Here is an 18,180-nt window from a genome sequence, read left to right as displayed (position 1 = left end):
AATAGGGGCAAGCACATGTTTAAAAAAAGAGAGAGAAAAAAAATCATAAATTATAGGTTATAAGCAATAAATACAATGTAAATAGTACTCCTCCAGTTGAATATACTACAGGCCAAACTCCTCTGTTTTACCTATAAAAAAATAAAAGCTCAGAGAGGTTAAGTGACCAGCCCAAAGTTAAAAAGCAGGCAGAAAAGGGGCTAAAATCTTGCTTAACTACTAAATGTGGCATACATTTTATAGAACACTTTCACATACAAGATCCAATTGATCTTCACTATGAGGTAGTTAATTTGACTCATGAGAAAACCCAAGGCACCAAAGTTAGCTAGCCAGTTAGTGATGGAACCATGAGTAAAACCTGGGACACTGAATACTGCTTCTCTTAAGACAGAGATTGAAAGCCTTTCTTACTCATAACTTGACTAATACAAAAAACTATGCCTTAGCAAGCAATCACATTCTTGTACTCAATTAATAATTATGTTAAAGTCACACTACAAAGACATAAATGTTTCCATTCTGTATTTAATAGAATCAATCAGCTTCTTAACATATAAAATCCTCAAATCAAAGACAAGTTTTTTGACATATTTCCCAAACTAAAACCTCAGTAGATACTGGTTTAGTGCATGGCAGCAAGAATTATTTTTATTCTGTTTGTTCATAGATTATTTAAACAGGACAGCTGGGTTAGTGAGCTGCTGAATATTTTATCATAATCAAGCAGTACGTTGTTTCTATCACTGATGACCCCAATATTCACATTCTTAAAAATTACTTAATCAATCCTTTAAATTGCCCTTTCTTTCATGTAAGATTCTGTAGTTAACCCGTAGGTCAATCAGTTCTTGTACTTAAGATGATTCACTTTCATAAAATAATTATGCTACAAATACTGCATTATTATGCAGCTGAAGGGACAGGCTGGGAAACTGATTAAAAGGACTCAAGTAGAGATGAGCCAATTGAAAAATACAGCATCTAAATAAAAGTTACATTTACAATACATTTTTCTGAATGTCATTAAAAATATATATACATCTGCTTGATATTCCAAATTCTTGCTTTAAAAGGGATCAAGCTTTGAAGGAAGATTTCTAGGTTTAACAAGAGAACATGGCACAGCAATGTAGGAGGTCAGAGCTCAGCTACCATGAAGGTTTTCAGACCGTTTGTGCAAATAAGAGCGTGTTCCCTGAGTTCCAAACAGGTCTCTGCTCAAAGCCACTTTCAAAGATGTGAAAATGGAGGGCCAAATGCATAAAAGTAATTTCTGAGTTTTGCAACTAATAACTGGCAACATTATTTTTGGGTGAGTGAGAGAAAAGAACCATTACATTACACACAAATGAGCAGCAATCACTCACACTACCTTCCTATGAATAAGAGAAGAATAAACATATAATTGGGGTGGGGATCAAGCACTTGAAATAGTTATGGCCAGAGATTACCATCAAAGTAACTGCTTGGCTCAGTTCATAAGATTTCACTTGGACTCATCAAGGATTGTCATCCAAAAGGCACAGCCTGAATGTACTAAGTTTCCTGGTGAATTGAGATTGTGCATACATCTTAAGGTACGTTGCTTGCCTGTCTTCTGAGCATTTGTAAAACTATATTTGACAATAATGCAATTTTGAATCCCTTTTACCTAGTGTTAATTTTATAGTATACTTTTTAGGTAGACAAAACACTCAGTAAATGTGTTAGAGATTAATTGATAAAACAAGGCCCAGCTTGTGAAAAAGCAACACTACAGATAACACTTGATCCTCACAGCTTCCTCAGCCATAGCTCTAAAAAAGCCACACAATTCAGAATGATCACGCTGAATCATCTGATGAATTAATACAGATAAATTCTGTATGAATCCATTTTGTTCTATACTAAAATTATCTAAAATTGATCATTTGAAGTTGACTGCTACGTAGCATAACCAAGAATTGAAATAGTCCATTCCTCAATCACCTTGGTTATGCAGGAGTTTTCTGCAAACATAGTTCTCTAGAGCAATTCACATTTAAAGTGTTCCACTAATTACAGTCTTCATTCAACACACATTTATTAAGCACTTATTGTGTACCACGCACTATCAGTACAGGAAACAGCCTGCCGAATCAAATTAGCCCTTGCCTTTGGAGGCAGAGGGCATGGCTTACAGAAAGGCAAATATTACATAATGCAACAAGTGCTATAAAAGAAATGTGTACTAATCACTGAGCATTAAACTATTAGTAGGAGTTTGGTAAATATACTAGAGATTGCTCATGAGGAGAGGGGAGTAGAACAGACCTACAGCCTGTGCAAAGTTGTATAGGTAGAAAAGAGTACTTGTTTGGCAGGGCAACAACAGAGCTCAATAATAGCAAAGTAAGCAATGACCAGAACAGGGCACAAAGGATCTTCAAAAAGTCATGTCAGGAGTTTAGCCTTTATCTCAACGAAAATGTGAAGCACTAAAAAGTTTCAAGCAGGGATGTGATAATGATTTTGGTTTAGAGAAATCCTTCTGGCTATACAACAGAAGGAAGGAATAAACTTGGAGGCAACCAAATCCAGTAATTTATTAAAACACAATTAAAATCACTACTACCCTTAGATCAAGGCAACAGGATCTGGCCTTCCTGTGGCCACACCTCTCCCCATGTAATGAGCAGAGAAAAGGGCCAAGAGGAAGTGTCACGTTACTTGGTCTCACCCCAAGAGACCATTTTCCACCAACCTGGAATCCCAGAACTCCTAGCCTAAATGGCAGACCCCATTTCCAGGAAAGGTCCTCATGCAGGTATGTGCAACCCTAGGCCTGAAAGGTAGCCAAAGGGCAGTTGCTGAGGGAAGATAGGGGCTGTGGAGAAAGCTTAGACATTTTACCACAATTTTAAATATATATATGTATGTATATATATAATATTTGTAATATTGTATATATTATAAATAAACATTTGAGAAATATTTTATTGCGGTAAAATATATTTTATAATATATAAGTATATATAATATATACAATATTACATACAATATTGCATATATTATATGCAATATTGAAAATTAGCAATTTCATACTATACTCATGTATAAATGAATATTTGTGCCTAGAAACCTAAGTTTTTTAATGATATATAGTCCTGATCTGAAATTTTAAATTTTTTAATTTTTTGAGAATTTCTGAAGAATTCTCTGACAAGACAGAAAATATTTCCCCTATAAAACAGACATACTAAAGTCAGGATCAATGTACTAGAATGTCAAAGCAATTTGAAGATAGATAAGCCAACCAGGTGTTGATAACAGGCTGGTGAAACAAAAAAGAAAAATCATTTAGTGAAGGATCAATGTGTGGCTAAAGGCAGATATTTGCCATACACAAATGAGCAACTGTATTGCACAGTTCTTCTCATGAGTGTACAGAGATGCATTACCCTCACATTAAATAAAGACTCAGTGAGCAAAACACTGTAGCAAGCATCTGTTGGCTAATGACAAAGAAAGCCATAGACCCTCTGAGGCCAATTTCCACCCAGCTATAAGCATGGAAGCAGCAAACATACGTACTGCTTTTCAATATCAATCCCAAATAACCATGAAAAAGAAGCTCCTCGGCTTTCATGTTATTTTGTGGCAAAGGCATTACAAGTATTAATTACATATGCTAAACAAGACACTTAGAAAAAGTTAACTCTAAATAAGCAGATATCGAAATATATAACTGCATTTTATTCTCATTCCACCTTTCTTTGTCTCCATATCCATAGTAAGGAGAATTGGCCTACAGAAGGCACTAAACAAAACTGTAAACTAGGCAAAGTCTGTCTTCTGCATCCAGTCACTTACATTATCAGTTACTTTTTTCTGTCTTTATTTCACTACCTTTTCCTGCCTACCCTAACCCCAACATTCTTATATTTTCCAGGACCTCTGCTGTAATGTTCTCTGAGGCCCGCCTTGGCCTCCCTTGCTCCTGTTTTGAATTTATTTATCTATATTTTTCTCAATGCATGTGACCTGATAAAAGAACAGCACCTACAAACATCCATAACTCCTTTCCTTTTGCCTCTCCTTCCATCCAGGACTAATGCTTTCACCTAAGCTCAAGACCACACTCTCTCTTGCCTTCTCAGAAACCTTTTAAATACCCTTTATCTTACCAATGTATTCAACTTTCTCTCTTCACTAGTATCTTTCCTTCATTACATAAACACATTTAAGTCTCTACCTAAAAAAACAACAAAACCTTTAGCTTAAAAGGCAAATAAATCCTACTATATGGAACTTACCCTATGGTGTCCTCCCTTTCGTCTCTGACCTCACGCAAATTCCCTCTCCAGTCCACAGCAATACGACTTCTGCTAACACCATTATATTAATCCAAGAGTTCTTAACCTAGGGCAGTAGGGTCTGTGGATAGAATTCAGAAGGTCCATGAACTTAGATGGCAAAATAAATTATTTCTTTATTTTCTCCAAACCTCTAAAATTACTAATATATATACTGTACTCACAAATTTACTAAATTACTATTGGCCTGCCACTATATCTTGTTGTATAGTATGTTAAACAAGCACATATTACTTTATCACAATTTGTTTGGTAATGATATTTTAGTATAATTGCTTTCCTTTGTAAGCCTATGTATTTTATTTTATCCATCTGTGGTAAACTGTATTTTCCGAATATGCTGCAAAAATATCTCCCATTCCACGTGCTCTTCTATGATGTAAATTTGCCACTTCCCCATAAAGAGGTAGACCCTAATTCCCTTCTTAAATCCAGAGTGGCACTTAACTTGCTAGTAACCAAGAGAGTGTGGTGGAAGTGACACTGAATGACTTCTAATGCTGGTTAAGGAAAAGTCATGCAGGTTCTGAGACTAGGTTTGGGGTGATTTGTTAAACAGCGATTAACCAGCGATTACCAGAACATAATTCGGTACCTGGAACTAGAGTACTAACATAACAAAAACATGTGGTACTGGCTTTGGGACTGGGTGGTAGACACAAGGTGGAAGGGCCCTAAGAATCTCATTAGCAAAAGCTTGATGAGCCTTGAGAAGGCTATTGGAGAAGCCTTAAAGGAGAGTGAGTAAAATGCTCTCAGAAGCTGGAGGAAAGAAGACCCTTGTTATAAAGTGGCAGAAAATTTAGCAAAACTGTTGCCTGTGCTAAGTTAAAAAGGAGAAAATGTTGATAATGAACTGTTACTTCTAGCTAAGGTAATTCCCAAGCAGAAGGTCCAAAGTGTCAACTGATTTCTTTTTACAGATAGAGAGATGAGTTAAAGAAAGTATTCTGTTTTCAAGCAAAATTTAAGGAAATATAAAGGAACCAGCAATTGCTGGGTTCAAAAGTAAAACTATTTTCATCTACAATCTCTCCCAGCAGAGAATGCTCAAAGTAAGAAAAGGTCTGAAGACAAAGATCAAATAGAGGGTGCTGAAAGGAAAATCTGGTCTCCAGGAAGAGAGGAAGCCAACGGTGTTACTGAAAAATCCTTTATTAACACCTGGTTTCTCCTTGATCTCCTTACCAGTGCCTTTTTCTGTACCTGTCCACTAAAACTAGATGTGCTCAAGGCTTTTGTACTCAAATCCTGAGCAATTTCTTCTTCAACCACTCCTGAAAACCTATTAACCCAAAAACCTCTCTCTCAAGCCCCCACCTCTCTCCAAGAATTGTACACAGATCTGCACATCTCCACTTGAATATCTCAGAGAAACCTCAAACTAAATTATTTCAAAACCCTATCCATCCCTACTCCACAAGTTCTTTCTATACATGAACATGCATTGGGAATAAATAGCACTACCATCCATTTAATTGCACAATGTAGGAGTCATCCCTGATTTCTTCCTCTCCTTCTCCCTGCCCCCATCCTCCCCCAACCAACAATAATATCAGTCATCAAGTTCTATAGATTCTACCTGCTAAACCTCTCTGGAGTCTACCCCCTCTCCAGTTACTTCCTGTCTGGACTACCTTCCAAGCAGTCTCTCCGTTCCAATATATATTTCATACTATTCTCAAAATCACCTTCTTAAACAAAATATTAATCATGTTAATCTACTGCTTAAGACCCTTCAGAGATCCCTATCAAAACCTTTTGACATAGCTTACAAGTAAGTACTTTTCGATCCAGCCCTCCCCTACAAACTACCCCACATACCATTTATTCTAACTACGCCAAAATAAGGACCCAACAAGATTATGAGTACATACTTTTCCCCCTAGGAAGCAACTCCTGTTATGAATCCTAAGTACTTTGCTATGTATTTACTGCTTCAACAATTATAGAGCACCTACTCTGTGGCAAATCTGGCAGGACCTATGCCAGGGCTAGGAATACAAAAATAAATGAGAAACAGGTCCTGGCCTCTCCCCTGGAAGCACACAGAAAGAAGGGAAATAAGTACAACACATGGATTTATAATGGAAGATAGCATGATGTGGTAGACTGACTATTCGAGGAGGGCAGAGAGGTAGAGCAGACAGTAAGAAAAACAACAGGATAAATATAGTACTTTCTCCTGGAGCAGCAAGTCTCTTTGATGCGGAAACTTAAAACATTTTAATATTAATATGCTCATTATAAGCAGAATACAAATTACATGAAAGATGCAATAAAATACTTTAAAATTCATGGGCCATTTTGGTTAAGAATGACTATCCAGAGTTAGAATTTAAAGTAATATGACTAAGCAGAAGGACAGCCACGTTAAGTCAGAGACCCTCGTAGAACTGAGCAACTCACACCACCTAAAGGCTGGCTTTTTGGCTCCACCTATCCAAAAAGCCAACACTGGCTGGGTGAAAATTCAGTGAAATACCACTGGATGGGCAAAAAGATTCTGTAGGACTCTTTGTTACAGCCAGCCTACACCTCTACACAGCCTCTATAGAGGGCTTCAGACATGGCAAGAAGGCTTGCAGGTGACTGAGGAATCTTCAACTTACTCACTTGCTCGGTCACATTAAAGTTACCTGTAATTATATAAAGGAAGTCTAAGAAGACCAGGAAAAATTATACACTGGCTCCAGCTCCTACAGAGATGATGAGTTAGCAAAACTGCTGATGCCCTTTCAGAAGATCAGCCCTTGGGGAAGTTACACAGGAAAAATGGAGAGACCTATGAGAAACACCTGCAGTGACAAGGACCCATTTTGAACTGGTATGTGTGGAATGGTGGCTTTGGCCTGAGGCAAGAGGCAGCCCACCAAAGCCATGGGATAACAAAATAGAAAAAGAACTACTGAAGTTCTGTTTTTGCTTTTCTTGTGTCCCAGCAACTATGTGCACACAACGTAGTCCCATATATGGGACAACCTCTGGTCTCTGGTCCTCAGGAAAACAGGAGCTGAGAAAAACAGCTGGATACAAACTAACCTCCCTGGCTGCTTCTTCACATCACCCTCTGCTCCTACACAAACCTCTTCCTCAAGAGAAACAGTAAAGAAGTGACCTGAGATTATATTGTACGGGGTTAGGAGTGACTGACTGACTCAAGCTCTCTGAGGCCTGGGACTCTCTAACTCCTACCCTGATATCACTGGGACATAAACCTGATCCTCCCCACAGAAGCACTGTCTGACAGAGTAAAATATCAAGTACCAAAGAGTAAATGTAAAACAAGATGTTTTAGTCTGTTCAAACTACCATTACAAAATACCATAGACAAGATAGCTTAAACAACAGAAATACTTCCTCACAGTTCTGGAGGCTGGAGGTCTGCAATTAGGGTGCCAGCACAGTCAGGTTTTGGTAAGAGCTCTCTTTCTGGCTTACAGATGGCCACTTTCTGGCTGTGTCCACATAGAAGACAGAAAGGAACAGCAAGCTCTCTGGTATCTATTCTTATAAAAGCACTAATCTCATTGAACCAGGGCCCCACCTTCATGACCTCATCTAACCCTAATTATCTCCCAAAGGGCCCACCTCCAAATACCACATATTGGACATTAGAGCTTCAACATACGAATTTGGGGTAGGGGGAATGACATACAGTCAGTCCATAACATCTATTTTTTTTAAAAAAGGTGAAATTTGATCCTAACATTGTACCATACAAAAAATCAACACCATATGGATCAAAGACTTAAACATCGAAAGCAACTTTAAAAAACTTAGTGGAAAAGATGACTATCTTTTGACCACAGGGTAAGGAAAATTTTCTTAAATAAGAGAAATTTGACTATACTAAGAACCACTGTTCATCAAAAAATACCTTCAAGAAAGTAAAAATACAAGTTATAAACTAGCAAAAAGTGTTCACAATACACACAACTTGTAATGCACTATTATAAATAACATATAAAGGAGTAACACACACATACACACACAATCAGAACATGGCCAGAAAAATGGGCAAGAGACAATGAAGAGGCATTTCACAGCAGAATGCAACATATAACCAACACATGTACAAAAAACTGTTCATCACTGGGGATCACAGATTTTCAAAGCAAGACCCTGTGTTACAAAAAACCATGGAAAGCTTTGTAATGGACCAAAAAACAAAGAAACAAACAAACAAAAATTAGTCAAACTTCTCTCAAGTTCACACATACATTACCTCCATCTTTCATTGCCTTTGAGCAATTTTTCAATTTGATGAAATGTAGAAAATTGATGATAATGTGAATTATTCTTGTGTACAGCAGAGCAAATTACTTGTGTCCAGTGGATTACAATTGGTAATTGCACAGGAGATATAACAATTTTTGTATTTATTTGAACATTTTATTTCAGCATTCCTTTACTACACATAAATGAGAAGCTCTTCAAATTTCCCTTTGAACTGACTTTAACATCTTACCGGTTTCCTCAATAGTGAGTTAAATAAAATACTTGACAAGTGACAATTTTATATCTGTATGAGAGTCACAATTATATCTCCTTTTAAAAATCCTTTAGGACCACAATTAAAATTCAACATCACCCACTATGATTTTTTAAAAAACAAACAAAAAAAACCTTTCAGCAAACGAGGAATAGAAAGGGTTACTCAACCCAAGGATAATATCTTCATGGTCAAAGACTGAAAACTTTCTCCCCCAAATCAGGAACAATCCAAAGATGTCTGCTCTCACCACTTGCATTCAAAATTGTACTAGAGGCTCTAGTTAGTAAATAAGGCAAGGGAAAAATGATAGGATGATAGAAAGAATTAAAAAAATATATGATAGGAAGGAGTAAAACTGTCTTTACTTACATACATATCATAGTTACATAGTAAAGCCTAGAAAATCTTAAGAAAAAAAAGGCTACTAAAATTTACAAAGGCCAATATACAAAATTAAATGATATACTAGTAATGAACAACTGGAAATGAAACACTTTTAAAATGCCATTACAATAGCATAAAAAAATCAAAGTAGAAGACTTGTACACTGAAAACTAAAAAAATTACATAGCTCTTGAGAAATTAAAGATGATCTAAATAAGTGGAGTGAGATATCATGTTTATAAAGTGTTAAGATGTCTACTCACTCCAAATTGACCTGTGGAGTAAGTACAGTGTGAAGCAAAATCTACAAACGTTTATTCAGAAAATGAAAAGCTGATCCTAAAACCTAAGTGGTAAAGTGGATTTTAATATTTAAATGAAAATACAAGGAGCCTAGAAGAGCCAAAACAAATCTTTAAGAAAAACAAAATTAGAGGACTTACACTATCTGACTTCCAAACTTATAAAGCTACTGTAATCAAGATAGTATGGTACCGGCAAAAAGAAGAAAAATACATCAGTGGAACAGAAGACAGAACCCAGACACACACATACACAGTCAACTGATTTTTTTTTTTTTTTTTTTTTTTTGGCTGCATTGGATCTTTGTTGCTGCGCACAGGCTTTCTCTAATTGCGGTGAGCGGGAGCCACTCTTTGTTGAGGTGTGCGGGCTTCTCACTGCAGTGGCTTATCTTGCTGCGGAGCACGGGCTCTAGACACGCAGGCTTCAGTAGTTGTGGCACACTGGCTCAGCAGTTGTGGCTCACGGGCTCTAGAGCGCAGGCTCAGTAGTTGTGGCGCACAGGCTTAGTTGCTCCGTGGCATGTGGGATCTTCCCAGACCAGGGCTCGAACCCACGTCCCCTGCAATGGCAGGTGGATTCTAAACCACTGTGCCACCAGGGAAGTCCCTGTCAACTGATTTTTGACAAAGTCATCAAAGCAACTCAATGAGGAAAAGAAAATCTTTCAACAAATGGCACTGGGAAAACTGGTTATCCACATGCAAAAGAATGAAGTTGAACCCTCACCAGCACCATATACAAAAGTTAACTCAAAATGGATCAAATACTTAAATGTAAGACCTAAAACAAATACCTAAATGTAAGACCTTTCTCTTAGAAGAAAACATACGGCAAAAGTTTCAGAGCATTGGATTTGGCAATGATTTCTTGGATATAACACCAAAGGCATAGGTAACAAAAGACAAAACAGACAAATTGGACTTCATGAAAATTTTTGTTTTGTGCATCCAAAGACACTATTCATGGAGTAAAAAGGCAAGCCACAGAATGGGAGAAAATATTTGCAAATCATATATATGATAAGGGATTAATATCGAAAATATATAGAGAACTCCTAAAACTCAACAACAACAACAAAAATAACCCTGTTCAAAAATGGGCAAAGGACTTGAATAGACATTTCCCCAAGAAGATATACGAATGGCCAATAAGCACAGGAAAAGATGCTCAACATCACTAATCATTAGGGAAATGCAAATCAAAACTACATCTCACACCCACTAGTATGGCTGCTATGAAAAAAATAGTAAACAAGTTTTGGCAAAATGTGGAGAAACTGGAACCCTTGTGCACTGTTCAGGGGAATTTTAAATGGTACTTCTGCTGTGGAAAGCAATAGTGATTCCTCAAAAATGAAAATAGAATTACCAAATGATCTGGCAAATCCACTTCTGGGTATAAACCCAAAAGAACTGAAAGCAGGATCATGAAGAGATATTGGTACATCGAAGTTCACAGGAGCATTTTTCATAATAGCTAAAACATAAAAGCAACCCAAGTATCCATCAACAGATGAATAGATAAGCAAAATATGGTATATACATATAATGGAATATTATTCTGCTTTATAAAGAAAGGGAAAATATACTACAACACAGATGAACCTTGAGGACATTATGCTAAGTGAAATAAGCCAGTCACTAAAAGACCAATATTGTATGATTCCACTTACATGAGGTACTTAGAGTAGTCAAAGTCATAAAGACAGAAAGCATTATTGTGGTTGCCTGGGACTGGGGGGAGGGGAAAATGGGGGTTTGTTTCACAAGATGAAAGGAGTTATGGGGATAGATGGTGGTGATCGCTGCACAACGTGAAAGCATTTAATACCACTGAACTGTACACTTAAATATGGTTAAAATGATAAATTTTTTGTTACGTATATTTGACCACAAATTTTTTAAAAGACATATTAAAAAAGAGAGCGAGAATGGGAGGAAAGAAGTTTATGATGGTGAGAAAAGATGATTTTTTTTTAAAAAAATTGATAGAAATCAGAATAGTGGTTCGCTCTGGTGAGGGAAAAGAATGTCAAGGAAGGAGCCTGAGGAAACTGAAGTGGTAATAAAAATGTTCTAAATTTTTATAGGGGATTGGATTATATAGGTATATGCACATGTCAAAACTCACTGAACTGTATATTTAAGATCTGTGCATTTTATGTAAAGTTGAAAATTATACCTCGCTTTTAAAGTTTTTTTAAAGATCACAACTAGATACTATTTTAGATCATTCAACTAGCAAATTTTTAAAGTCTGAAAACACCAAGTACTGGAGAGACTGTAAAACAACAGGATATCTTATACACTGATGGTAGAAGGATAAAATGGGGCAATCACTCTAGAAATAAACTTTGGATTATCTTTTAAAGTTTAATATTTACTACTGATACCGTATGACCCAGCAATTCCATTCATAGTTACGTACCCAGGAGAATCTATTGCACATGAACTGTAAGAGTCATGTATAGGAATGTTTCTTGCATCAGTGTTAAAAATAGCAAACACCTGAAGACAGAATTTTTTATCACTCAAACCCAGAAATAAATTGAGCGTGATAACTAAGGGTATCAGTTTCAAATATTGAAGATGTCTTTATGTTTTAAAGACAACTCAGTTTTAGTATGTATGTATTATCAGTTTGTTCAAGGTGTGTGTGTACAGAACAAATCCAAAATTAAGGCACAGAATTAAGGTACTATAATGAATTTTTATTTTAAAAGGTAGAATTTATTAATTCAACATGGCTTTTATGAGAGTAAAGATTGGAACTTATCTAAGTGCTGGTTACATCATCTATACTATATTCGTACACAAAATATCCTGCAGCTGTAAACGTGAATGAAGTAGATCTAAATATACAGAAAGATCTCCAAGTGATGAAAGGCAGTTGAAAAAGGAAGAAGTAGAACAGTACATTCTCATGGATTAAAATAAATTCCAATATAGATATTTTAAAATTTATATTTGCAAAAATAATTTGAAAGCTAATAAACTTCTAATGGAACTTTATTCTGAAAATAAGGACAGGGGATCTAAGGTGAAAGGAAGACTTACTTTTCACTGTAAATCCTTTGGTACCATCTGAATTTCTGACCACATACCTGTTTTTTCAATTTACATGGAGGGAGGGGAGAAAGAGGCTCTCAGACTTTCATGTTTCTGGCAAGCAACCTCTCCCATGCCTCACAGCAGATATGCCAAACCTTCACCACTCCCTTCAAACTCCATATCTCACCACTGTTGCCTCCCTCCAGAACATCGCCAACCACCACATCACCAAGCCAAGGACCTTGTTTTCCATTTCAGAGGAATGGGGAACTGCCTATATTTCCTAATTCATTCCCATAAATTTATCTCTGGCTACATCCATGGGCATATCCTTCCCTCAGAAGAAACAGGCTACTTCAGGCAAATACGTATTCCAGATGCAATCTTTCACCTCTGAAGGGGAGCCTATTCTCTGTGTCATTCCTCTCTCCACTTCCACAAGCTTGCTTATAACTGGTCCCTTCTCCCACCAGCTCTGTACATACACATGCTCAAAAGTCTCTCCTATATTAAAAAATATCTTATGGGGCCTCCCTGGTGGCGCAGTGGTTGAGAGTCCGCCTGCCGATGCAGGGGATACGGGTTCGTGCCCCGGTCTGGGAGGATCCCATATGCCGCGGAGCGGCTGGGCCCGTGAGCCATGGCCGCTGAGCCTGCGTGTCCGGAGCCTGTGCTCCGCAACGGGAGAGGCCACAACAGTGAGAGGCCCGCGTACCGAAAAAAAAAAAAAAAAAAAAAAAAAAAAATCTTATGTTCTCCTCTGTGTAGCACCCTAAACTCATTCTTCCCCTTCACAGTTAAACTTCTCACAACAGTAGTCCTTACTTCCTGACAGTCTCTTCTTCTACATTTCCCATTCACTGCTCAACCTACCAGAATCTTGTTTCCGTACCCACCACTAAAACAACAAAAACAAAAACAAAAACCACTCTTGCTACTCTTGCTAAAATCACTAAAAGACTAAACCAATAGTCATTTTGTGAACCTTACTTTACTTGATCTCTCTGCAGTATCTGACACTGCTGACTTCTGCCACTCTTTTTTTTTTTAATAAATTTTTATTTATTTATTTTTGGCTGTGTTGCTGCGCGTGGGCTTTCTCTAGTTGCAGCAAGCGGGAGCTACTCTTCATTGTGGTGTGCGGCTTTCTCATTGTGGTGGCTTCTCTTGTTGCAGAGCATGGGCTCTAGGTGCACGGTCTTCAGTAGCTGTGGCTCGCGGGCTCTAGAACGCAGGCTCAGTAGTTGTGGCACACAGGCTTAGTTGCTCTGCGGTATGTGGGATCCTCCCGGAGGGCTCGAGCCCGTGTCCCCTGCATTGGCAGGTGGATTCTTAACCACTGAGCCACCAGGGAAGTTCCTGACACTCTTCTTGAAACCCTCTAATCCCCTGGTTTCTGTGACACATCTCTCTTCTATCTCTACGATATGCGTTGGAGATTCAGAGATGTATACAACAAAGTCCCTGACTTCAAGGAGCACAGATTCTAAAATGAGAGAAATATATGCAAACAATCACAACACAGTGAAATAGTACTATGATAGTTACAGGTACAAAGTGCTGCGGTAGCTTCATGATGCAGAAAGAGAGGGAGCATGCATTCTAAGAGGCAGCAACTAGAATGTACAAAGTCACACATATAAATCAGCATGGTATGTACAGGGAATTTAATTGATAATCGTTCAGCATACAAGTTTTGAAATCTGATTCTACTATTTACCAGCTCAATGACATAAAATAACAATCTCTATTTCAAAGGACTACTATGAAAATTAAATTAAATAGGGTCTTAGCATAGGGTCTGGCATATATTGAAAGGTCTCAATAAATGCTAACTTTTTCATGACAAAAACACTGAACAAACTAGGAATAAAAGGGAACTTCCTCAACCTGATAAAGGGCAGTTAGGAAAAACCCACAGGTAACATCATACTTAATGCTAAAAGACTGAATTCTTTCCCCCTAAGATCAGGAACAAGATGAGGATGACTGCTCTCACCACTTCTATTTAACACTGTGCTGAAGGTTTTAGTCAGGGCAATTAGGTAATAAAAAGACATAAAAGGCATCCAGATTGGAAAGGAAGAAATAAAACTATCACTATTTGCAGATGACAAGATATTAAATATAAAAAAATTCTAAGTAATAACTACTAAACTAACAGTTGAACTAAGAGTTCAGCAAGGGTGCACGGTTTAAAAATCAATTACATTTCTATACTCCAGCAATGAACAATCCAAAAACAAAAGTAAAGAAACTATTTCATTCACAATACTATGAAAAAGAGTAAAGGACTTAAGAACAAATTCAACAAAAAAAGCACAAGACATACGTTGAAAATTATAAAACATCATTGAAAGAAATTAAAGAACACCTAAATAAATGAAGAGACCTCCAATGTTCATGGACTGGAAGGTTTACTATTGTAAAGTTTCCAAACTGGTTTACAGATTCATAATACAGATCAACACGGTCTCTATCAAAATCCCAGATGGATCTTTTTTTGTAGAAATTGACAATCTGATCCTAAAATTCATATGAAAATGCAAGGGGGGACTTCCCTGGTGGTCCAGTGGTTAAGAATCCATCTTGCAATGCAGGGACACCCGTTCAATCCCTGGTCCGGGAACTAAGATCCCACATGCCGTCGGGCAACTAAGCCTGCATGCCACAACTACAGAGCCCACGCGCTCTGGAGACTGTGCACCACAACTAGAGAGAAGCCCACATGTGCACTGCAATGAAGAGCCCGCGTGCCGCAACTAAGACCTGACGCAGCCATGCAATAAATAAATAAATATTTTTTTAAAAAAAGAAAGAAAGAAAATGCAAGCACCAGAAGAGTCAAAACAACCTTGAATAAGAACAAACTTGGAGAATTCACACTTCGTGATTTCAAAACTTCCTACAAGACTACAGTAATCAGACAATGTGATACTAGCACAAGGAAAGATGTATAAATCAATGGAATCGAATTAAAAGTCCAGAAATAAATCCTTACATTTATGGTCAACTGATATTCTTTAAGGGCGCCAAGATAATCCAATGGCCTAGGACAACTAGATATCTGAATGCAAAAGAATGAAGCTGAGGGGCTTCCCTGGTGGCGCAGTGGTTGAGAATCTGCCTGCCAATGCAGGGCACACGGGTTCGAGCCCTGGTCTGGGAGGATCCCACATGCCGCGGAGCAACTGGGCCCGTGAGCCACAACTACTGAGCCTGCGCGTCTGGAGCCTGTGCTCCGCAGCAAGAGAGGCCGTGACAGTGAGAGGCCCGCGCACTGCGATGAAGAGTGGCCCCCGCTTGTCACAACTAGAGAAAGCCCTCGCACAGAAACGAAGACCCAGCACAGCCAAAAATAAATAAATAAATAAATAAATAATTTAAAAAAAAAGAATGAAGCCGAGCCTCTACTTCACACCATACATAAAAATTAACTCAAAATGAATCATAGACCTAAATTTAAGAGCTAAAACAATAAAACTTACATTTAGAAGAAAATATGAATAAATCTCCATCACATTGGATTAGGTAATGGTTTCTTAGATAAAACACCAAAATCATAAGCAACAAAAGAAACATAGATAAAATTAAAAACTTTTGTGTTTTAAAGAACAATATTGAGAAAGTGAAAAGACAACTCACAGAATGGGAGAAAATATTTGCAAATCATATATTTCATAAGTGACTTGTATCCAGAATATATAAAGAACTCTTACAATAAAAGGATAACCTAATTTTTAAATGGGCAAAGGATTTGCATAGACATTTCTCAAAGAAAGATATACAAATGGCCATTAAGCACATGACAAGGTATTCAACATCATTAGCCACTAGGGAAATACAAATCAAAAGCACAATGAGGGCTTCCCTGGTGGCGCAGTGGTTGAGAGTCCGCCTGCCGATGCAGGGGACAGGGGTTCATGCCCCGGTCCGGGAAGATCCCACATGCCGCAGAGAGGCTGGGCCCGTGAGCCATGGCCGCTAAGCCTGCGCGTCCGGAGCCTATGCTCCGCAACGGGAGAGGCCACAACAGTGAGAGGTCCGTGTACCGAAAAAAAAAAAAAAAAAAAAAAGCACAATGAGATACCACTTTACATCCATTAGAATGGCTGTAATTTAAAAAAAGAAAAAAAGGAAGAGGATAATAACAAATGTTGGTGATGATATGGAGAAACAAATACTCATACGTCACTGGTGGGAATGAAAAATGATACAGTCTCTTTGGAAAACTGTTTGGCAGCTCCTCAAAATGTTAAACATGGATTTACCAAATGACCCAGCAATTCCACTCTTAGGTATGTACCCAAGAGAAATGAAAACATGTACACACAAAAACTTACACACAAATGTTCATAGCAAAATATTCATAATAACCCAAATGTAGAAACAACCTAAATGTCCACCAACTGATGAACAGATAAGCAAAATATGGTACATGCATATTGCGGAGTCCAGCTCCTGACCAAGAAATCGACGTGTGACTTTTCCAACCTGACCATAAATGACTACAAAGGCCCTGGTAGGCCTCACATAGGAAATCTGCCCTCCCCTGACCAGACTTGGTGCACAGCCAGTGCACTGCAGTCTCTGAAGGGAGTTGCAGTCAAGGACCCAGGCACCCCTGACTGACCATGCTCTTTAGCACAGCTGTATCCCTAGCCCAGGTACTTTCTTCCAGAAGTTTCTTTATATGTGGCCTGCAGCTGAGGCCTTTCTTCAGGTGCCTCTTCTGAGATCTTCTCATTAGGGAGGAAACATTAAAGACATTTTTTCTCTACTCTGACTCAGTACTTTTCCACTCCAAGTCCTTCCATCTCACCCTCCAACCAGCCCTGGGTCCATAAAACTGCAGGAACCTTTTGTTTGGGGCTCCCTCAGCAGTGAGACAACACCCCCAACCCCGTACTGATTCACCTGAGTGAGAGGGCCTGCACTTTCTCAGGTTTAGCCTCTTGCTTATACTATCTCAGTAAGTGAATAAAGACTAGAATGTTACTTTCATTTTGGAATGTTGTTTTTAATCAGCTACCTTGACACCTGGAAGCTCAGGGCTTACCCCTGCCCCCCAGCCCACTTCTCTCTCACAAGCTCAGCTAAACTCCTGACACATAAAATAGAATATTATTTAGCCATAAAAAGGAATGAAGTACTGGTTCATGATGAACCATGGATGAACCTTGAAAACTTTATGCTAAATGGAAGAAATAAGTCACAAAAGACCACATACTGTACAATTCCATTTATATGAAATGTCCAGAATAGGCAGCGCTATAGAGAGAAAGTAGATTAGTAGCTGCCAGGGACTGAGTAGAGAGAGGAATGGATAGTGACTGCTAATGAGTTCTGATGTCTCTTTGAAGTGATGAAAATATTCTAGAATTAGACTGTGGTGATAGTTGCATAACGCTGTAAATACAATAAATTACATCAAATTTAAATAAATGGATGAATTTCATGGTATCTAAATTATTTCTCAGTAAAGCTGTTTTCTTCAAATGTTAGTTCCTAACATTCCTAGAGCACTAGTGAGATGGAAAAATGGATATAAAGCAGATTATACTGCTCTGTAGGAGTCTAAAATATCCTTTGAACACTGTAAAGG

At 38.0% G+C, this 18,180-nt stretch overlaps 1 protein-coding gene across 9 annotated transcripts in view; it reads right to left on the bottom strand.

Annotated features, from left to right (window-relative positions):
* PEAK1 (pseudopodium enriched atypical kinase 1) overlaps positions 1 to 18,180 on the bottom strand; it is a 306,121-nt gene that overhangs the window by 234,711 nt on the left and 53,230 nt on the right. For 6 of the 9 annotated variants that reach the window (XM_082617334.1, XM_082617340.1, XM_082617338.1 and 3 more), the window contains exon 3: positions 4,278 to 4,398. The exons of 1 other annotated variant lie outside the window; for it this stretch is intronic. The gene's annotated coding sequence lies outside the window, so the exon portion shown is untranslated. Of the gene's footprint in view, positions 1 to 4,277; positions 4,399 to 7,702; positions 7,796 to 10,893; positions 11,002 to 18,180 lie in introns of all 9 variants that reach the window. 2 more of the 9 variants (XM_082617339.1, XM_082617336.1) reach the window with 2 other exon arrangements.

This window comes from Mesoplodon mirus, assembly GCF_964341445.2.
Source record: "Mesoplodon mirus genome assembly, chromosome: 4".
In the NCBI taxonomy this organism is placed as follows: domain Eukaryota; kingdom Metazoa; phylum Chordata; class Mammalia; order Artiodactyla; family Ziphiidae; genus Mesoplodon; species Mesoplodon mirus.
Note: the sequence above shows the minus strand (reverse complement) of the source record. Positions and strands in the feature narration are given on the sequence as shown.